The sequence below is a fragment of the Drosophila takahashii genome, chromosome 3R, assembly GCF_030179915.1.
Source record: "Drosophila takahashii strain IR98-3 E-12201 chromosome 3R, DtakHiC1v2, whole genome shotgun sequence".
NCBI classification, from domain to species: Eukaryota; Metazoa; Arthropoda; class Insecta; order Diptera; family Drosophilidae; genus Drosophila; species Drosophila takahashii.
In genome coordinates this window covers 7,722,543-7,746,019 of record NC_091681.1, presented here as the reverse complement: position 1 = coordinate 7,746,019, position 23,477 = coordinate 7,722,543, and the positions used below count along the sequence as shown (strand labels likewise).

Here is a 23,477-nt window from a genome sequence, read left to right as displayed (position 1 = left end):
AACTACTCGAGCCCATCCAAGCTTCAAGGATTCCGGAAGGGAAAAGAAGAAGGATATATGCGGAAAAGTTTCATTCTTTAATATCAAGCGAAAAAGAAACGCCCGATTGACGCCATAAAGTTACATTTTGTCGTGAGTTCTCGCTGCTGTATTGTTTCTATGCTGCTATGCGAGGGTTTTAACTTACTGGGGTTTTGAAACGTGACAAAACAATTTCCAGCGCTCACCACAATTATACTAAACCGCTCTTACTCGTAGAGTAAAAGGGTATATTGTATTCGTGCAAAAGTAAGTAACAGCTAGAAGGAAGCGTTTCCGACCCCATAAACTATATATATTCTTGATCAGGGTCACTAGCCTAGTCGATAAAGCCATGTTCGTCTGTTTATCTGTCTGTATGAACGCTGTGATCTCGGAAATTACAAAAGCTAGAAGGTTGAGATTTCCCACACATATTCTTGGGCTTTCTACGTAGCGCAAGTTTATTTCAGCCGAGCGCCACGCCCCCTCTAACGCCCACAATTGCCCACTAACGATTTTAAAATGTGTCTGGCGCCCACACCTTTAAAGATTTCCGAGAAGTAAAAATTCAATTTTGTTGTGTATATTTATAGCTATCGAAATGTAGAAGACATTTTTCAAATCGGACCATTCATTAAAAATTGTATATATCATTCTCCCTCGCACTTCCTTTAGCTGAGTGACGGGTATTAGATCGTCAGGACACCAAACTGCCTATAGCGTTCTCTCTTGTTTTAACAATGGATTTTTTGATTTTACATTTTTAACAAACAAGGTCCAGCTGTTTCAATGTTTGCGTGGCTCTATTTCTTTAATCACAATTCCAAATGCTTGCAAAAGCTTATTTTCTTTAAAGTTTATAAATAATGGTTACACCAGTAAAATTTCTCAGATATTTGTAATTTTGCATTACGTGCAAAAAGTATAAATATTTCATCTAAATTTTATTGCTGCCCCTCATCGATTGTGTTCGCCTTGAATTAAGAGCTTATTCACTCAAAAATTTATTTTTTCTTAAATAAAAAAAATTTTTTCTGTGCTTAAAAAAAGTATTCTATAAAGAGAAAAAATGTTATAATCTTCAGAAAAATTCTCTATTGAACGAGTTTTTATACCCTTGTAGAGGGTATTATAATTTCAGTCAGATGTTTGCAACGCAGTGAAGGAGACGTTTCCGACCGCATAAAGTATATATATTCTTGATCAGCACCAACAGCCGAGTCTATTTAGCCATGTCCGTCTGTCCGTCTGTCCGTTTCTATGCGAACTAGTCCCTCAGTTTTAAAGCTATCGCGATTAAACTTTCCCAAAAGTCTTCTTTCTATTGCAGGTAGTACATATGTCGGAGCGAGCCGGATCGGACCACTATATCTTAAGGCTCCCATAGGAATATTCAAACAAATATAAGAAAATTCATTGTAACTTTGTAGGAAGTAGGCGTTTTGATTCTTGACTACTTATGTATGAACAAAATTAAAATATAAACGCTGAATCTGGAATCCCTGGAACTGCACCGAGTGAGCATTACTTTATCTACAAGGGTATATAAGCTTCGGCTGGCCGAAGGTAGCTTCCTTTCTTGTTTTTAAAAAAGTTTTTCTCAAATACAGAAACTATTTTATTTTAAATTATTAGGTTTATTTTTCTAATCTTCCTTTCTTTATTTAAGGGTTAAAATCGCCATTGATTTTAGAAAAAAAAAACTAAAGTTTTCTAGAAATAAAAAAAATTGCCAATAAAATTATAAATATTTCTACATAATAGAAATATTGTTTTCCTAAAAACAGAAAAAATGTTTGAAGAGTTTTTTAACATTTAGAAAGAAATGTGTGATTTTAGGAAATAATTTTCTAGAAAATAAAGAATCTAACCGTATTTCATCAATTTCCCTTCTTATACACTTTTTAGAAAATTTTTGTTTAGCCTAAGAAAAAATCGCTATTAATAGAAGAAAATTTCCGGGATTTGTAGCCTAGGGGTCTAACGAGGGGTCCACGTCGAGTCGAAAAACTCATGGTGTCTTTCGCTTTTTTTTAACACTAATATTTACGTATCAATAAAAAACAAGAGAGAACGCTATAGGCGGGTTGGTGTCCCGACTATCTAATACCCGTCACTCAGCTAAAGGATCGTAACTCAGCTAAAGGGAGTGCGAGGGAGATAGATATATGTAGATATTTTGATTGCGTATAACTTTTTAATGAATGGTCCGATTTGAAAAATGTCTTCTACATTTCGATAGGTATAAATATACACAACAAAATTGTATTTATACTTCTCGGAAATCTTTAAAGATGTGGGCGCAGGACCCATTTTAAAATCGTTAGTGGGCGATTGTGGGCGTTAGAGGGGGCGTGGCGCTCGGCTAAAATAAACTTGCGCTGCGTAGGAAGCCAAAGAATATATGTGGAAGATCTCAACCTTCTAGCTTTTGTAGTTTCTGAGATCTCAGCGTTCATACAGACAGACAGACGGACAGACGGACAGACGGACATGGCTAGATCGACTCGGCTAGTGCCCCTGATCAAGAATATATATACTTTATGGGGTCGGAAACGCTTCCTTCTAGATGTTACATACTTTTGCACGAATCTAATATACCCTTTTACTCTACGAGTAACGGGTATAAAAATGTATTGAATTTTTTTTAGCTCATGAATAATTATATTTTGATAAAAATTATGTTTAAGTTTTACAAATTTGAAACATATATTTCAATAGTAACAGATTGAACCTTAATAAATATATAAATATTAATCAATAAATATTTAAGAGAAAAATTAAATGAACAACTAAAGGGAATAACAAGCAGAGAGCCAGATCAATTTGAGTAAAAATAGGAGAACAAAATGTCAATATACTTTGTACAGCGCCTCACGTGATGCTTCCGTGGTTCAGCTAGTAGAGTGCTTGACTGCAAACTGTGAGATGAGCGGCTAGCTGTTCGATTCCCGCGTGCGGCGACCAAGATGTTTTTCTCAAAATAGTAAGTTATTTGGTTTTTATATTTATAATTTGTAATTTGCTTACTCATTTCAGTTATTATTACAGTTCCAATTTGAATCTACAAGTGCATGTACATAAATATATACACCCACCCATGTGCTCAATTAAAAGAAATTCAAATAAGTTGAAAAACAAGAACGAAAAAAAAAAACAAGAGAGAACGCTATAGTCGGGTTCGAGTCCTGACTATCTAATACCCGTCACTCGGCTAAAGGGAGTGCAAGGGAAATGGATATATAACTTTTTTGAATTGGGCATAACTTTATAATTAATGATCCGATTTGAAAAATGTTTGATAGGTATAAATATACACAACAAACTTGAATTTAGACTTCTCGGAAATCTTTAAAGGTATGGGCGCCAGACACATTTTAAAATCGTTAGTGGGCGATTGTGGGCGTTAGAGGGGGCGTGGCACCCGGCTAAAATAAACTTGCGCTGCATAAGAAGCCCAAGAATATGTGTGGGAAATCTCAACCATCTAGCCTTTGTAGTTTCCGAGATATCAGCGTTCATACGGACAGACAGACAGACTGACATGGCTATATCGACTCGGCTAGTGACCCTGATCAAGAATATATATACTTTATAGGGTCGGAAACGCTTCCTTCTCCCTGTTACCTACTTCTGCACGAATACAATATACCCTTTTACTCTACGAGTAACGACACAAGGGCCGTGGCGTTACAGAAACAACCGGTATCACTATGGACGGCAGTCCATGTAGTGACGAAGCGCACCAGGAGAGTGTGCGAAGGCGACTACTATTATATAGCCGCAAAATTGAAAATCTGCTGTAAAAGTCCGATCGTAATGAGTAATACACCAATCGAAAGGTATTGCAAAAACTTAAAACTTGCATACCAAGACTTTAAAAAAATCAATTGTCTTGGGAGAGAGAGCGGTGAAAGTGAAAAAGTGAAAATTTCGAAATTTTTAGCTGTTGGGGCCGGTGGGTATAAATATTCGCAATATTTTATTTGTGTTTCTATTGAAAATACCGGTCGAATGAGGGGTCATATGATAAAATCCGACGCTCCGTTCAAAAGTTATAGCCAAAATAAGATTTTCTTCGTCTTCCGAAAATGAAAATTTAATTCTGTTTGTCAGTTTGTCCAAAACATGTTTTTTAAGTTTTGAAAATCTGATATGAGGTTCATCACATCGATATAAAAAACTTTTGTTCTACACCTTTTGGAAAAACTCGCTAGTTTAGCGGGAAAACAGCTATAAATAGCTAAAATTCGGAAAGCCGTAACTTCTATACTACTAAAGCTACAGACTTGTGCTGTATCTCGTTTGAAAGGTATTTTTAAATGCTATAAACGCCTACAACAAACAACTTTCGTGTATATATTAAATATTGGCTAAAGCGGGCCGAACGAGTAAATTTTAGGTAGCGTACTATTTAGTCGCATCTAAAATCATTTTTCGTCACAAAAGTTGATATCAGAACTTTTGTACGTTGAAGGTGCGATCGTCACTAGTTTTTTACCTCGTTTAGAGGTGTTTTGATTTGATAATTCTGTAATATTTGTATATATGTAAAAAACCATGTTTCTTTTTTTTAGAAAACCTTTATTTCAAAATTCTAAGAAATATTTTCTTACTTTCTTTTTTTTGAGCCTCGAAGATATCTTAAATCAAAACATTAAACGTTGCTACTTTTTTCTAACCCCGATTGCACAAATACCACCAGATATGCAGATATGCTTATATACGTCTATATTAACACAATTTAATGCCCATAGGGCTGCACCAAAAACACGGTCGGCGTGTGTAATTCATTTTGATTTGACTGAATTTTTAACTTCTCCCCTTTGTATGTCTACTGGGACAAACCCAAACAATTTGTGAAAATTGTCCTTGTACAATTCATTCCTTTTAATTTATTCAAGCCATTAAATTTCAATCCATAATCCTGCGAATGCCACTTCTTCTAAAGCTACCAATACTTTTATAAAATTAAAATGCTCTGGTCTCCTTTCATGTTTAAAGCCGCAGTGAAAGAAAAAATCTACGGCACAGTTGTAAAGAGCAACAAATTATGTAAAATACCGTTTCATACTAATATAAACTTTTGGGAGAACAACTTAAGCCAAGTTCTTATTCCAAACGTATTGAATTTTTTTTATTTTTTAACTGATTTTTAAGCGAAAGTATGACTTAGTTGTGGGTCTAACACCAACATAATTCGCCATCATTTGCTTGTGAACACTTTGGCTGGAACCTGGTGAAAACAGTCAGTCAATAATTCAGAGTCAGTAAGCCATTGTTTGTGCGTATGTCATAAAGAAAAACAAAAACAATGTAAGAAAAGGGTTGAATACTCGAAAAATATTGAAAGTTTTTAGGAAACCAGTTCTCAAAAAACACATTGATTACGATGAAGATAATCCCTTCCAACACAATTTACCCCCAAAAGCAAATCTCGGTGTCACAGAAACTGTTTAAAAATCAAGTACACGATTTTAAACCAACCGAATAGTAGGCCTTGAAGCAAATGTTCTTAAAATCAGAGCAAATTTACTCCGAAACTCCTAGAAAACTCAACAGATTCTGTGAGACCTACGGTTTTGATGGGTTGGTTCCCAAATCCGTCGCCGGTTTCAGTGACACACCTGTATAAGTCTTCATGAACGTCACACTGTTTTTTTCGATTAATAGTTGCAGATTTTGATGCACAGATATTTGCATAAGTGGAAGTTTCTGAACGTTTCGTTCGGCTCCGAGGCCTTCGTTGAACGCTTTAGACCTGTCATGTGTGGCAGCATGCTAAATTATGAAATAAGATGCAGACACAGGATTTGAAGGGCGCAGAGCCGTTTGCAAATATTTAAAGAAATTTCGTTAATGGAATTTGACTCGTGGCACAACGGGGACCTGATTGGATTGCGAGTAGAAGGGGAAAAACATTGACAATGCCCCACAGACAATAGCTGGGTGATGCGAAAGAGATGAACAACAAAATTGTCAATCAAGCGAAAGGATATTTTTCCCAAGCGAGAGTGAAGTCTCTCTTATCACCCCTTATCGTTCTCAAGGGCGTCTTAAAGTCAGTCCTAAATTTAATTAATATCCCAGTTGGCAACAGCACTGCGAAGTGGGCCAGACTTAGAGGCGTCGTCACATGATTCCATAGAATAAATTTCGTTAGAGCAGCTGCTGCTTCGCAGGACTCATGCTCAATCCCCTTGTATTTTCGTAGGCATTTAAAACAATAACAAGGCTCATTAAGAAGCCCTGGGCTATTAGCATTAGCCAGCCCCAACCAGGTAATAAATCTCAGCCTGTCAGCCAGTCGCCTTCACAAGCAACATGAACACCCGAAACATTAGCCCCACTGTCACCGATTTATTTACAGTATTTAAAAATATTCGTGCCACGAATTTTTTACTTATACTCTACTTGTTTTTCCGGCCGAAATTACCCGCATTCTGGCGGAAAGCGTTTATCTGGCTCTGGGCATCTAAGAGAATGAGTCGGATTCAACGCCGATTTTAGTCACAGATGCGGGGGCGGTTTATTACCCAGTCGCTAAGCTGAAGTATTCATAAATGATTGGATGCCACCCTTAACTTTTCTCTGATATCACATTTTGTAACGGATAATAAATCGTCATTGGACTAAAAAAAACAAGAGAGAACGATATAGTCGGGTGTCCCGACCATCAGATACCCGTTACTCCTATGCTGAAACAAGCTTGGGCATCGTAAAAAGCCCATGAATATGTGTGGGTAATCCCAACTTTCTAGCTTTTGTAGTTTCCGAGACCTCAACGTTCATGCGGTCGGACAGACGGACCTGGCTAGATCGATTCGGCTAGTGATCCTGATCAAGACTTTATGGGGTCGGAAACACTTCCCTCTACCTGTTATCGTACTGTTTTGCTCGAATATTTTATAATTTTGGTCAGAAGCTTGTAACGCAGTGAAGGAGACCTTTCCGACCCCATAAAGTATATATATTCTTGATCAGGATCAATAGGGGAGTCGATATAGCCATGTCCGTCTGTATGTTTGTTTCAATACCGTTTGTAAGCTTAGTTTAAAAGCTAGCGACTTAAAATGTTCACATCATCCTAAAACATGTGTACGCAGATCAAGTTTGAAAATGGACCCGATCGGACGTCTATATTCTATAGCTCCCATAGGAACAATCGGATATAACTTGCAAAAACTGAAGATTTTTCGCGCAGTGTAAAAGTTATTGACATGAATCTTTCCAAATTGTATTTTTTGTGCATACTTTGATCTGGGTAAAAGCGCGAGCCGATCGGACGTCTATATCCTATAACTCCCATAGGAACTATAGGGTGAAAAATTTTAAAATTTTATTTTTGGAATTATGAAATATTTTATTTATTAATTCATGATGCTATTGTAGTCAAATTTTAATTCGTGAAATCTGCAAGGGTATTAGATCTTCGGCTTACGAAGTTAGCTTCCGCCCTCGCTTTTAATTATATATTGTGCGATAGGCGTATCGTTTGTTTCTATTCTTAAGTTTTGGCACATAAAAAATTCTTGAGCGGTGCGTATCGTCCCCCACTTTTACTACATACACATAGGCGGTTCTTATACAAACCGAACGGATTTGGCCAAACATATTTTTTCACATTTTTGATTTGCCAAAAATATTTTTTCACATTTTTGATTTGCCTGAACATTTTTTTACATAAAACTTTTTTATAGCCATGTCCGTCTGGCTGTCTGTCCGTCTGTATGAACGCTGAGATCTCAGAAACTACAAAAGCTAGAAGGTTGAGATTTCCCACACATATTCTTATGCCTCCTACGCAGCGCAAGTTTATTTCAGCCGACCCCTCTAACGCCCACAATCGCCCACTAACGATTTTAAAATGTGTCCTGCGGCCACATCTTTAAAACTTTTCGAGAAGTATAAATGCAATTTTGTTGTGTATATTTATATCAAATAAAAACACCTCTTAACGAGGTAAAAAACTAGTGACGACCGCACCTTCAACATACAAAAGTTCTGATATCAACATTTGTGACGAAAAATTATTACACTCGTCATTAAATAGACTTTCTAATCTTTTCTCATTCGGCCCGCCCTAGCAAACTATTCCAGCCTTTTTCCCTTCACAGGCATTTTCTATTGCAGCGTGACGAATGAGAAAAGATTAGAAAGTCTATTTAATGACGAGTGTAATAATTTTTCGTCACAAATGTTGATATCAGAACTTTTGTATGTTGAAGGTGCGGTCGTCACTAGTTTTTTACCTCGTTAAGAGGTGTTTTTATTTGATATCAGAAGTTTTTGTTTGTTTACATTTGCTCTCATAGGAGCTAATATATACATTTAAATTTAAATTGGTCAATCATAATTTTTAAACTATTGTATTTTAACAAATTAAGTTAAAAAGGCGTTGAAGTATTTCAAAATACCTTTTAAACGAGGTATAGCACATGTCTGTACCTTTAGTAGTGTAGAACTTACAAACTAACGAAATTTTGCTATTTTTAGCTTTTTCCCGCTAAAGTAGCGGCTTTTTCCAAAAGTCGTAGAACAAAAGATTCCTATATGGAACTCTTAAGTGCAAATTTACTGATTCCATGACCCTAAAATACAGTTCGGATACCCTCCCACAAAATTCAATACTCAGGGAGCGTTAGTTGTTCTGAGCTGGCAAAAGTGGCTATTTTCGTTTCTGAATAACTTTTAAACGCGATTTTTTACATAAACATGATATATACCAAAATTTAAGGAATCTCAAGGGCTATACAGTTTAAAGTTGTAAGGAAAATCGTTAGAGCCGTTTTTGAGAAAATTAAAAAAAAGCTAAAAAAAAGTTTAAACAAATTTTCTTTTGTTCATATCTTTTTAACTATTACATTTACACAAATTGCATATAAAAGGTGTTTATAGCATTTAAAAATACCTTTCAAACGAGATGCAGCACAAGTCTATAGCTTTAGTAGTATAGAAGTTACGGCTTTCCGAATTTTAGCTATTTATAGCTGTTTTCCCGCTAAACTAGCGGGTTTTTCCAAAAGTGGTAGAACAAAAGTTTTTTATATCGATGTGATGAACGTCATATCAAATTTTCAGAACTTAAAAAACATATTTTGGACAAGTGGACAAGTGGACAAGCGGACAAGTGGACAAGTGGACAAACTGACAAACAGAATTAAATTTTCATTTTGGGAAGAAGAAGAAAATCTTATTTTGGCTATAACTTTTAAACGGAGAGTCGGATTTTGACAAATGACCCCTCATTCGACGGGTATTTTCAAAAGGAATACAACTAAAACATTGCGAGGGGGCATTTATCCCCACCGGCCCCAACAGCTCCAAATTTCGAAATTTTCACTTTTTCACTTTCACCGCTCTCTCTCCCAAGCCAATTGATTTTCTTAAAGTCTTGGTATGCAATCCTGTTAGTTTTCGCAATACCTTTCGATAGGTGTATTATTCATTATGATCGGACCATCACAGTAGATTTTCATTTCTTCGTGTATATATAGTAGTCGCCTTCGCACACTCTTCTGGTGCGCTTCGTCACTACATGGACTGCCGTCCATAGTGATCGAAATGTAGAAGACATTTTTCAAATCGGACCATTCATTAAAAAGTTATTCGCAATCAAAATTGTTTATATATCTATCTCCCACGCTCTCCCTTTAGCTGAGTCACGATTATTAAATAGTCGGGACACCAACCCGAGTACAGCGTTTTGCACTCCCTTTAGCTGAGTGACGGGTATTAGATAGTCGGGACACCAACCCGACTATAGCGTTCTCTCTTGTTTTTACTAGTGCAATACCTGATTGCGTTACTCACATGTGCAGACTCACATACAGCATCCATTCAGATTGCCATGAATATTTCGGGAAACTTCACGCTTGACCTTTCCTTTCTTCTCCTCCCGACAATTGAATTGATTTCATTCTATCGCAGGGGAGATATAAATGTCGATACACATTTATTAAGCGAGTGGGAGATGTCACTGCATGCCTACGCTCGTGTACATATATCGATATGAATATAGACATAAGTATGGGAGCAAGCTCCTAACTAAATAACTCAACTTCCTGCGAAGCGCGGGGCGGAATGACAATATTTGATGCCAAGCCGTGTGTCTCACCTTTGCTTTAAACTTTGCAACAGGCAGAAGGGAGGAAGACAGTACATGAAAATATTGTCTAAGAACCCGTGGGAATAATAGCACACAGCAGCACGCGACTTCTCGCCCTCCGGAATACTTATACCCAGTACTTGTTGGCCACGAGCGTATTGAATGTTTGAGTTTCTTTTAATACTGGAATAGGCAAAATGTAAAACTTTAAGATAAGAAAAATATCCGAACCAGTTTCCTTGCATTTTTTTAATGTACACTGGGTTTGATCTCAACAAAGATCTGAACATTCGAATCAAAGCTATTTATAAAACACTAGAAACTCAATAGGCGTTAATATGTTTGAACTTGAATAACGATTAGTTTTTGAAAATGGTTATGCGGTGGACAAAATTCACGGAAAACTTTAAGTCCCATTGCTTTCTTTTCTTTCCACGTAATAGTTATAAATTTTTGTTATCGCTGAAAGAAGGGCCTAAAAACCATATCTTTGAGCCTCGAAATTGCGCATTTTTGGTTACATTTCGCCCGTATCAAAATTTGCACAAAGCTGTTTTTTAATTTTTGATTTAAAATTGCTTAAATTGGATTCAATTAAAAGCTATGAGGAAATAAGAAAAATGAGCTAGATGGTGCAATTTCGAGCAGTCGCTTTTCAGCGTGCATACATATCTCAATTTATTTCGCACTTATTTAGCTGCGTAACGGATATTCGGTAGTCGAGGCACTAGACTATTGCGTTTCCTATGGCTTTGTGTATCTTTTATTGTCCTTAACAATATCCAATCAAACGTTTATTTCTTCGCTGATTTAAGGTAGAGTTTTGGCTTTTTCGACCTACTGTGCCTTTGTGAAAGTTTGAGATCGCTAGATTATAAACTGAACTTGTAATCGGTATTGATGTGATGCTAGTGATGCTGAGCAAGAAATAAATATTTTATGAGTCCATCACAGCATCTAAAAATTTTGACTAATGTCATAATACCCCGTAATACCGAAACAAAATATGGTTTACCAGCGTTTCTGTTCTAGCTCCATATTGCGATGTAATTATAAATATCTTCCCTAAAATTACTCCAATTCTGTCAGCAGCTCCGGTGGGAGGTGCTTTCTCCCAGCCTTCTTCAACAAAAAAGGACAGGAGCTTTTGATTTTTAGAGCAGAGGATATTTTATGGTCGGTGCACTCTCCTCCTGCTCCGCTGTTGTTCGTGTCCTGTGGCAGGCGGCTATCAAGAGCGACTCCCCTTTCCAGCTGTAGTATATTGTAGCGATACAATATTGCTGTCTCCAAACGGTGCAAGAGATGTCCCTTAAGCCCGTATAAGGTTGCTACGTTTGCGGATTTTTTGCCACATATTGGCTTTTAATTTTACGCGCAACTGCTGAGACGCAGTGTCAGCAGCTTTAGCGTTCTGCTATCAGCTAAATTATTGTTGGGATCATGCGACAAGGGCATTATCCTGCCAGGCTCTCCATTTTTGCACTTATGCAAATAAATGTATATTTTTATGTTTTGCTGAGTTTTAAGCGAACCAGTGCGTATTCATTCTTCCAGAGTTTGTATTCAAGGTAATGATTATGGAACAAAGGCGGCTCATATTTTTTTCCAGCCACGCTTTTGTCCCGGTAAATCTACTTACCGCCTCGGGGAAATCAGAACGGATGCCGTACAACAATGTGCGACACAAACTGTCGTCGGTTTATTTTATTACCTTGCAGATACTCACACAAGCAACTCACATGACTCAGCCACGAGGGTACATGGGTATAAAGCGCATTAAACTGAATACACCACACAGTGATTCAATTTGCGGCATTTTACTTTTCATTATCGTGCACGACTTGCAAAATTAACAATAATCATTTTTATGTCCCACTCATGAAGTTATTAAAAACTGTACGTGCAGGAGTATGTGTTTGTGTATACGGAGAAAAACTTCAGAAAATATTTTAAAATAAATTTATTAAAATAAATTGGGATATTATTGAATGATGGATTACACAGGACAACAAAATGGACTTTATTAAAAGGTGCAGGCCTATTGTCATTAAAATATGTTAATATAGACGTATGTATATAAGCATAACGGGTGGTATTGAAAAAATAGCAACATTTAGTGTTTGATTTAAGATATCTTCGAGGGTCTGTGCTCAATTATACTAAAACCTATACCAAAAAATTGCTTAGATGACCTTTTACATAATTGCATTTAAGGTTCCATCGTAATTTGATTCAATCAAAGAATATGAGCCATTGAAGTAATTTGTTCACCTCTATTCCCAAACAACTTGATGCGGTGAACAGGCTTAAAAAAATACAAGAAAAAATATGTGCCCTAAAATTTTTTACAGGCATCTAGATGCGTTTTTCACCGAATTGGCATAGGTTTTATTACAACTGAGCACAGACCCTCGAAGATATCCTAAGTCAAAACGTTAAATTTTGCTACTTTTTTTCCAAGCCGCGATTGCACAAATACCACCCGTTAAACTCGAAAACTAAGTATGCAGATATGCTTACACTGAGGGAAAAAACCCAGTCTAAATTTAAGAACAAAGTTCTTAAATTAAGAAATTTTGGTTCTTAAATTTTGTTCTTACAATAAGAACAAACGTACTTAAAAAAAGAGCAAACATTCCTAAAATAAGGCAATTTTATTCTAAGATTAAGAAACTGTTGTCCTAAAATTAAAAAATATATATTGTATTTATGAACTACAAAAATTATACATTTTTTGTCCAATAATCTACGAGAGAAAATTAATTTAAAAAACCAATTTAATATAATAAAGAAAAGCAAAGAAGTAACATTTATTTAGACAAAAAATCATGGTTTTTAAAATACGATTCTATTTTGAGTTCTTGAGATTTTAAAAGGTTGATACAGTCATAATACATTACAAATCTTAAAATGTTAATTTACTTAAATACGCTTAATTCTAATATACGATTTTCCATTGTTTATTGGGTGTACATGTAGAGGAGGGCTGAGAAATTTATCAATGCTTAGAATTTCAAATTTATCTGTTGCCGCGCCAACTTCATAAGATTGGAAATGACAATTAAATGCATTTAAACTAACAACTCTGCTCACAACATAAATACATTCATTTTCCAAGACAAACAAAAATATTTTAAATATTTGGTCAGGGTTTTCGTTTTTAACTAAGTAATTGTTGCTTTTATAATCCATACCTTTATATATTATTGAGTTGCTTAACTGAGCATTATGTAAATTAAACGGACAATCAATTTTACTTAAGCAACTTTCAATGTCGTGGTTAAGTGGTAATGTGTTTTTTATGACAAACAGTGTTTCAACAGAATTCTCGAGTCTTAGTAAAAATTGACAAAATTTAATACCTGACTTAATTGCCAAGGTATGAGGGGGATTAACCCGCGATGTAATATTTTGAAAATAAATTTTGGCTTCCTTGTGCTTAGCTTCGAATCGCATGCACCACAAATATTTTAGTGGACCGCACATACGAATAGCTCTGGGATAATGCACCATAAAATGGTGCTTCGGCTTTAAACTTCCGTACAACTTTATGTAGCCTCCGTGATGCTTTTTAATTAACATTTTTAGTTTTATTAGGTCCTCTGTTTCAAAAGTAGATTTTCCGAGTAAGGGCCGGTTTCTCGAGTGCCGGCTAACATTTCTCGAACAGATAATGTCCCTGCTAAGGCATTTTGGCTTTCTCGAGCATAAATGTGAGAGCTAACTTTGACAGGGACTCGGAGTCCCTGTTAAGCGTTTTCGACTCGATAGAATGACAGCTGATTTCCCAAAGCCAACTATGAAGAAGAAACGAAATCACAGTTGACTTTTCCTTTGAATTATACCCAAACAGCTGATGAAATAATCGAAGCATGCCATTTTTTGCACTTTACAGTGCGGTAACAGCACTCTGTAATTGTTTCTCGTTCAGAAAAATTAAAGCAGTCGAGAAAGCGGAATTGCTTTTACGAACAGTTTATCTGGTCTTTAAGTTTTTCGAACAGATAGCTATCAAGGACTTTGACAGGGACTCGAGAAAGCGGCCCTAAGTCAATTATATCCAGCAATGTTATTAAAATTCTCCAGTGTTTATTTCTGGGTGGAACCAAGTCACCGATCATTAATGGCAAAAAATGAACAAAACACATTAGCTCACTGGCAGTCATCCGTAAATTACAAGATTTTAGTCTTCTTATTTCAATATTCGTTGAAATGTTTCCAACATTAATTTCGCCATATTGGAATAAACGCTTTCTTGTATTTAGTTGATCGAGTGTAATGATATTTTCATTTATAAGAGATAGTAAAATGTGACAGAGATCGTAGTTGCAGACTCCTTCATAAACATCGTGCATTATATCGAAGCAAAAATTATCGGGAACGTTAAAGTAATCCAAGTTTTCAAAAACGCAGGAATTTTTAATGCCGGTTTCTTGAAAGTTTTGCTCTGACAACATCTGTCGATAGTTCTCGTTGTTTCTCAAAAATCGTCCTTTTTGAATAACGTCGTATCTCATTTGGGTTTTGGTTCGTGTACAAGATCTACAATACTTTGTTGCATTGAAGGACTGAACATACCCTAATACACTGTTTACTGCCAAATTATCTCCTACAATTAGGATAAGTAGAAAATGTATTTTTTTGTCTTGTCCGTCTATAGAAAATTCCATTCCATTTTCTAGCAATTTAAGTTCCTCTACCAAATTATAAAAGCAATTTTCATTCCCAATTTCCTTAAGATTTTCTGTGGATACAAAAGCTGCGTGAAAAATAAAATCCAATTTCGATAACAGGTGCTGGGGCATCGTTGGAAAATTCAAGTAACAACCGCAAATGGAATATGTGTGGGATCCCAGGGGGTTATTTATTTGAAAATCGTCCAAATAAAGGACATAAGGAACAACTAAACTTGTCCCAAATTTTGATAATTTGGATTTAAATAGTTCACCGCTCGCTAAGTTAGTCAGTGCACTATTGGACGCATAATTTTTAGCATTTTGCAAAGTTTGCGACAAAAGATTTGAATTCTTGAATATAGACCTAATCATAAATTGTAGTGGCATTACAAAGATCTCGTCGGTTTTTGTGTCTAAGGTAGGATTTCCTTGTACATTAATTGCTGCCAGTCTTTGGTTAATGATAAAGGACTTTGGTTCCTCATATAATTGCTGCTCCTTTAACATTTTAAAAAGTTTATATTCGGTTCCAATTTTGGCAAACGGTGACTCGCAAAATTTCAAGATATTATCCATGTTTTGTTGCTTGCCTTGATTAATACATTGCCGAATCGCTTTGGCCATTTTAAAGCAAAGGGCTGTTATCATTCCTTGAATCTCTGTCACATATTTTCTTGGCATCTGATTTCGAGATAATAAATCAATGGAAAACATTAACGCGTCTTTCTCCAAATCAGTTATGATATTAACCTCGTCATAAGCATCAGTACTTACATTTTCAATGCTTTCAAATGACATGGAGGTATCATTTTCAAAGATATCATTTGGTTGATCTGCGGTCCTTGCTCCCTTCATATATGGTGAATTGTTATCAACGTCGGGTTGATTCTTATGCTGGGTATCCAAATGCCTTTGAAGTGCTGAAAAGTTTGAGTGCAGCTGATTGCAATTTGGAACAATACATTGTATTGGAAAATCAGTCAATGTTATAAAGTGATCATACTTTAAATGATGAATTAAAAGTTTTCCGCTGGAAAATTTGTTTGAGCACCTGAAGCAAGCGTACATGATGTTCCAAGGTAAGTAATAATATTCTCTAAAATAAAATAAAAACAATAAAAACTTTACATGATTTCTTGCGTACCGAGGGCAGAAATTGGGCGTACCTTTAAATTTTGAATTTCTAATGCCTGCAAGTAACGTCTTCGTTTCTTAAATTTCGTTGATATCAAGCTTGTTTATTGTTTCCGTCTTTAATGTTTTCGTTGTATATGTGTGTACGATAATCAAAACAAAACAGAAAAGTTTCGATAAAATTATCGAATATCGGATCCTATTATCGTAATTTACTAGTAACGCGCTTCAATAAAAAGTGTACACCAATAAACAAATGCTAATTAAATATTAATTAAAAAATGTCCCCCTTTTTTTATTTGCCTTAAACTAGTTATATTTTTAACATCGATGTCTTAATAGATATCGATGATTTAACGGAATGGTCACACTGAACCATTCCCAATTGTTCGCGTGCACGACTGGTTGTGAAATCGAAAAAATTGTTGAAAAAACAGTGCGTGTTAAAATGCCGGCTAAAGCTAAAAGAAAGCGTATAATCCTTTCGGATTCGGAGCCTGAAGAAAACATTGAGGAGGTGAAGGATCAAAAGAATACAGCTGACCCGGTACCGTGCTCAACTTTTGAGGTTATGTGCCTAAGTCCGGCCTTACCCGAGGACTCAGACAAAGTTAAGCTATCTAATTTAATGAAAGAACTTGGTATGGAACATTTAATGCAATACTTGATTGGTAAGAAAAACATATAAACCAGTCGTGGCCAGCAGAAGCAGCACTCCCGACCCATGGGCTACGCAGTTTTTCTGCCGCTGCGCTGTTAGCGTTTCGACATCCACGTTTCTCTGCTTAACAGCGTCGAAAAGCTATCAGCGCAGCGGCCGAAAAAACTGCATAGCCCATAGGTGATATAAACAAAATAAATGAAAAGAATGTGAAGAAAGGAAAACACTCCAGTTGCGACAGTGTGTGTATTAGTATTTACATATGTACGCTCACATTTTTTTTCTTCTCCCTTTGTTGCTCCGCTGATTAAAGTTAAGCTAATTTTTATTCCTTAGATGCAAATATAACATTTGATTGTTTAAAATACATGGACAGGGACGATATTAAGGAAGCAATTCCACCACTGGGTCCGCGTTTAATTTTCAGGGAAAAACTGTTTGAGTGGAGAAAAACTTTTGTAAGTATCTTAATTTACAAAAAAAACAATTGGCATACATTTTTAACTCTTATTTCTTTTAAGTATGAAGCCAACGAAAACTCTGTTGAGCCTCCACTCAAACAAAATAAGCCTGTCAAAATCGAAGAAGACCAAAGTATCAACAGCAGAAAATCCATTAATTATAAGGTATTATAGAGATTTAAGCCAAGTTTTTTAATAATATATGTGCTTTAAATGTAGGACTTGAAAAACTTAATTATGGAAACATCTCGAGGAAGACAAATCTTAAACTTCTATGAAGCAAACAACTGCTTGACTAAGGAAAAAAGAGACATTTTAATAAATATAATTTTAGAAGATGCCATTGCAACTAATGTTATATTAAAACCGTTTGACATGGCAAACATAACTAATGATATTGTCTCAATATTCCCGAAGGAGAAAGAAATGATGGTATGTTTGATATAGATTTATGTATTAAATTCATATATTTTTAAATTCATTTATATTTTCTAGGATTACTACTTTATACCAAGAAGTGGCAAATCTAATTGTGGCGGAAAACTATTTTCCAAGTTCAAGAATCGAAATCATAAACGTAGTAAGATGGAAATCCAACATGTAACCCAAAAACCCTCATTAGATCAAATGAGTGAAGTAGATGTGTCTGTGGGAAATACGTTGAAAGGATATTTAAACCGATCATCCTCTAACTGGGAGGAAATAAAAGACAAATGGCAAAAGACGTTTACAATGCGGCAGAACGACTTACGCCAAATGGAATGGGAAGAATTTTTTAAGTCGTGGTCAAAACTATCTCATGCAAGGGCTCCAGAATTGGTACGCTAATGTTTTTTTTATATAAAATACTCAATTATTAAATATTGCCTTTTTTTTTAGATCTCAATTGATTTCAACATTATGTACCCGTCCAAAAGTCACTTGCTTTTAGCAAAGTGGGACTCTTTTAAAACCCACATTGCGGCTGTGTATAAAAAATCTCTTTCAAATAAATGCTTTAAAGAGTTATTTAAGAGAGGTGAAAGTTCGTTCGATCCAAGTAAGTATAAATTGCCAAGTATTATTTTACCACGTAAATATAACCGTTTTATATCTTTATAGACATTCAGGATTATATTTATACAACATTGCTGACTACTTTACTGCCTCCATCAGCTCGCTTTGTGAACGAGTCGGGCAAGCAATTCAAAAAGACAACAATTATGGATTCCCAGGAGTGTTTCATTATACGGGCTGACACTCACAGTGACATAGATATTAAAATAGCTAAAATAATATCAAAATTCTACTCTGTCGGTATGACCGTTCAACCTTTTTTAGTGGTCGTTGGATTAGCTGATGATTGCATTAAAAGTTTCTTTGTTTACTTTGAAAAAATGTTATACAAACTTGATTCATTTTTGGATAGTTTGGATATTTGCTTTCAAATATTTCAAGTGCTTAATTTAAAATATCCTTCCGCCTGTCAGCAACCATGGCTATTTATCCAAAAATACTTTTATGAAATATCAACTGAATATGATCTTAAGTCGCCACGTATCGCTCATCTACTTAACGAACTGAAAAACTTATCAACGTTTACGTTATTAAAAAGAAAGACTTACAACTGAAGTATGTACCTTAAAGTGTAATGATACACTTAATTAATCTCAGAAGCAACTTGTATGACTGAATATTGTTGTAGAAATTAATTTCTTATTGTTGAGAATGTTATGAAATAAATAAATGAATTTATATTCTTAAATAAAGTATTTTTAATCTTAAAAGAAGATCACTTCCTTGTTTACAATACTCTTAGGTTCAGAATATTTAGTCTTAATTCTATACCATTGACATCTTAAATTAATAAAATGTGTTCTTAGATGAAGATCAATTTTTCTTGATTTTAGATTTTTTGGTCTACAATAAGTGTTCTGCATTTAAGAACATTCTGTCTTAATATAAGAACAATCGAACTTGACTCATTCCCATGACCAAACGTTCTTAATTTAAGAATATTTCTCTTAATTTTAGACTGTTTTTTTTCTCAGTGTATATACGTCTATATTAACACTTTTTAATGCCCATAGGGCTGCACTAAAAACACTGTCGGCCTGCGGTATGATACAATATTGTATTATATTTGGTACCAGAAATAATATATAAATAAATCAAATAAAAACACCTCTTAACGAGGTAAAAAACTAGTGACGACCGCACCTTCAACATACAAAAGTTCTGATATCAACATTTGTGACGAAAAATTATTACACTCGTCATTAAATAGACTTTCTAATATTTTCTCATTCGGCCCGCCCTAGCAAACTATTCCAACCTTTTTCCCTTCACAGGCATTTTCTATTGCAGCGTGCCGAATGAGAAAATATTTGAAAGTCTATTTAATGACGAGTGTAATAATTTTTCGTCACAAATGTTGATATCAGAACTTTTGTATGTTGAAGGTGCGGTCGTCACTAGTTTTTTACCTCGTTAAGAGGTGTTTTTATTTGATATCAGAAGTTTTTGTTTGTTTACTTTTGCTCTCATAGGAGCTAATATATACATTTAAATTTAAATTGGTCAATCATAATTTTTAAACTATTGTATTTTAACAAATTGAGTTAAAAAGGCGTTGAAGTATTTCAAAATACCTTTTAAACGAGGTATAGCACATGTCTGTACCTTTAGTAGTGTAGAACTTACAAACTAACGAAATTTAGCTATTTTTAGCTCTTTCCCGCTAAAGTAGCGGCTTTTTCCAAAAGTCGTAGAACAAAAGATTCCTATATGGAACTCTTAAGTGCAAATTTACTGATTCCACGACCCTAAAATACAGTTCGGATACCCTCCCACAAAATTCAATACTCAGGGAGCGTTAATTGTTCGAGCTGGCAACAGTGGCTATTTTCGTATAAAAATAACTATTAAACGTGACTTTTTACAGTAATGTGTTATATACCAAAATTTAAGGAATCTCAAGGGCTATACAGTTTAAGGTTTTAAAGAAAATCGTTAGAGCCGTTTTTGAGAAAAATAAAAAAAAGCTAAAAAAAAAGTTTTAAAAAATTGTCTTTTGTTCATATTTTTTTAACTATTACATTTACACAAATTGCATATAGAAGGCGTTTATAGCATTTCAAAATACCTTTCAAACGAGATGCAGCACAAGTCTGTAGCTTTAGTAGTATAGAAGTTACGGCTTTCCGAATTTTAGCTATTTATAGCTGTTTTCCCGCTAAACTAGCGAGTTTTTCCAAAAGTGGTAGAACAAAAGTTTTTTATATCGATGTGATGAACGTCATATCAAATTTTCAGAACTTAAAAAACATGTTTTGGACAAGTGGACAAGTGGACAAGTGGACAAGTGGACAAACTGACAAACAGAATTAAATTTTCATTTTGGGAAGAAGAAGAAAATCTTATTTTGGCTATAACTTTTGAACGGAGCGTCGGATTTTGACAAATGACCCCTCATTCGACGGGTATTTTCAAAAGGAATACAAGTAAGTCATTGCGAGGGGGCATTTATCCCCACCGGCCCCAACAGCTCCAAATTTCTAAATTTTTACTTTTTCACTTTCACCGCTCTCTCTCCCAATCCAATTGATTTTCTTAAAGTCTTGGTATGCAATCCTTTAAGTTTTTGCAATACCTTTCGATTGGTGTATTACTCATTACGATCTGACTATCACAGCAGATTTTCATTTCTTCGTGTATATATAGTAGTCGCCTTCGCACACTCTCCTGGTGCGCTTCGTCACTACATGGACTGCCGTCCATAGTGATAAAAACTTAGCAATCGCACAGGGGGACGAAAAAAACAAATTCCAGTCTCAATTCAGCGCAGCCATATATTATTATAATCAATAAATTATCTAAAAAAGAGAAAATTATGTTTATTAATATCCTTCAACATGCGACAAATTGCTTAAATTCAATAACAGAAACCCAGACCCAAACGGGGTCAAAAAATGCGTAAGCTCGTTTGTTGTCAGTTCATGAACGCTTGTTCATAAAATTTGACCGAAATATTTGGCAAGCTTTGCGAACGAATGGGGTCACTTTTAGAACATATTGGTGTTGAATTAGGAACATAATGGGCTTAAATAGGTAACGAACTGGTATTTTTCTGCGAACGGAAAGGGGACGATCTTCGAACGCCTCAGCAAAACGGAACGTTCTTACTTATGAACATATCGTTCTTAAATTAAGAACGGTTTGTTAATAATTCAAATCGCCATAATAAAAAATGCGTACATATTTATATTTTTGTATATATGTCGAAATTTTATTGGTCAGTAGGTACATATTTTATTCTGAATTGATTTTACATTCATTTTTTATGAAGAACTCACCTATTAGGTGGGAATACACTTGCATAATCTGATGTTTTTCCAAAAACGTTAACAGCTGAGCGTCGTCGCCGGTTATTTCACTGCAAACTTCCTCGTTTCCTTGATAAATCACACTATATTTTATTTGGATTAATGTAAAATGGTCTTCCATTTAATTCTTACCATCATACTCGCACGTAAAAACTTTAAAATCCAGTTTGTTTTCCATTTTAGCACTTTCTTTGCAAATAACACTCACTAGAAACACAAACAATGTGCCGAACAAACAATCGATTTTCGATAGAATTAACCCGTCTATCGTAGCTTTTTCATGAACGGCGTTCAAAATTTGAGAACAATTTTCGTAATTTCAGACCGATTCGTTCAAAGCTGGAGATTTTTATGATCGGCATTCGATTTTTAATAACACTGTTTCACTTTAATGAACAGAAGGTTTTGTCTTTACGGATGGCGTTCAAGATTTGAAAACAAACGTTTAAAACGTGAGAACAAAAAAAGGAGAACGGATTGTTCGCAATTCATGAAACATGTTCTTGATTTTTTTCGTTCTTTTTTTTCTGGGTGTACAATTAAAAAATAAAATCGATTTCAATTTACACTAAAACAAAGTACCCAAAAATGTGGTCGTTAGACACATATTACATTTATGGTCAAAAAAAAAAACGAGCAATAAGTACACTTATACATTTTCTTATTTTTTACACAAACCCCTCAATTGATTTCTAACAGTGCATTTGAGTTGTATCCTTTAAGGCACATTTAATGCTTTTAATGAAAAGCGAATACAATACAAGAGCGGCCAGACTTCTCTTCTTTCCCATACAATTTCAATTATGAAATTTAATTTGCAATGACAACAAAAACCAACACAAATATTTTGTCCATCAATGAGGTTCTGGTTACACATTCAGCTAACGAGTAAATCGCGAATCTGCAGCAACAAATAATAAATTTAAATTAGCAAACCATTAAGTGTCCACAAATGAAGTCAGACAGTTAAATAGTTAAATAAGTATTACGATTTCATAAATAAATTTAATTAAAATTATTAAAAAGTAATGACTTTAGGTAGGAAACAATGTTTTGAATAAATACTGAATAAATAAAACTCTGAGGAGTTGAATAACTCCCCACAAATAACAGCAGTAAGAATAACGGATGGCCGGCTGCATACCAGTTACGCGTCGAATTAGCGTAGTAGCGGAGAGTGAGAGTGGGAGAACAAGGGTAGAGCGAGAGTGCCGGGTGTAAAAGGAAATAACAAAACTGCACCGGACCATGGCACTATGGGGTATAAATATATTCGGTAATAGTCTAGTAGAGGGGCCTGTGCCCCAAAAATCGCGAAAAAATTACCCTCGATGGGCTGCGATTTCTTAGGAATTTATGTGCAGAAGATTATTGGCGGAAATGCATGGTTCTCTTGTAATTGCATTTCAAAGTTGCGTGTTTTACTATAAAAACAAAGTAGCATTTTCTAAGGTTTGGGGTGTTTTGTGACATTTTGCTATAAAAAACATATGGACTCTCCGTTAGCTGTCAAAATAATAGGCGTTCGAAAAAACTCGACAAAAATGTGAAATTCTTTTTATAGCAAACCAGACCCCACAACCGTGAATTAAATATCCTCGATGGACCGTGATTCTTTAAGAGCTGGAGCGACCATGGATGACCAACATATACAATTTTAAAATGAATCTTAAGAATTAACTATCCTCAGTGGACAGTGATTCCTTAAGAACTCGAATGACTATGGATGACACACATATGCGTATCTTATAAAATTAAATTGAAAGTAAAGTTCACGAAGTCGCGGATCAAGGAATGCAATAAATTCCTAAGAAATCGCGGTCCATCGAGGGTAATTTTTTCGCGGCTTTTGGGGCACAGGCCCCTCTTCTAGACTATTACCATATATTCTTGTATAAATGGGATCTTAATCAAAAGTTTTTGGAACCTGACGATTTTTTTGGTTGACCCGTTTGAGAGTGAGACCGTTTTTGCTCCAAGTGTACCTTGTAGGGTATTGTGACGAACTTTTTGTAGGGTATGGTGACAAAATGTTATTATTCAAGAATT

General features: G+C 35.2%; 1 long non-coding RNA gene across 1 annotated transcript; it reads left to right on the top strand.

Annotated features, from left to right (window-relative positions):
- The first annotated feature begins 17,170 nt into the window (after positions 1–17,170).
- On the top strand, positions 17,171–18,485 carry LOC138913619 (uncharacterized). Its single transcript, XR_011419427.1, has 5 exons — positions 17,171–17,229; positions 17,284–17,496; positions 17,560–17,883; positions 17,944–18,103; positions 18,166–18,485. It is a non-coding gene; the product is annotated as an uncharacterized lncRNA (long non-coding RNA).
- The last annotated feature ends 4,992 nt before the right edge of the window (positions 18,486–23,477 follow it).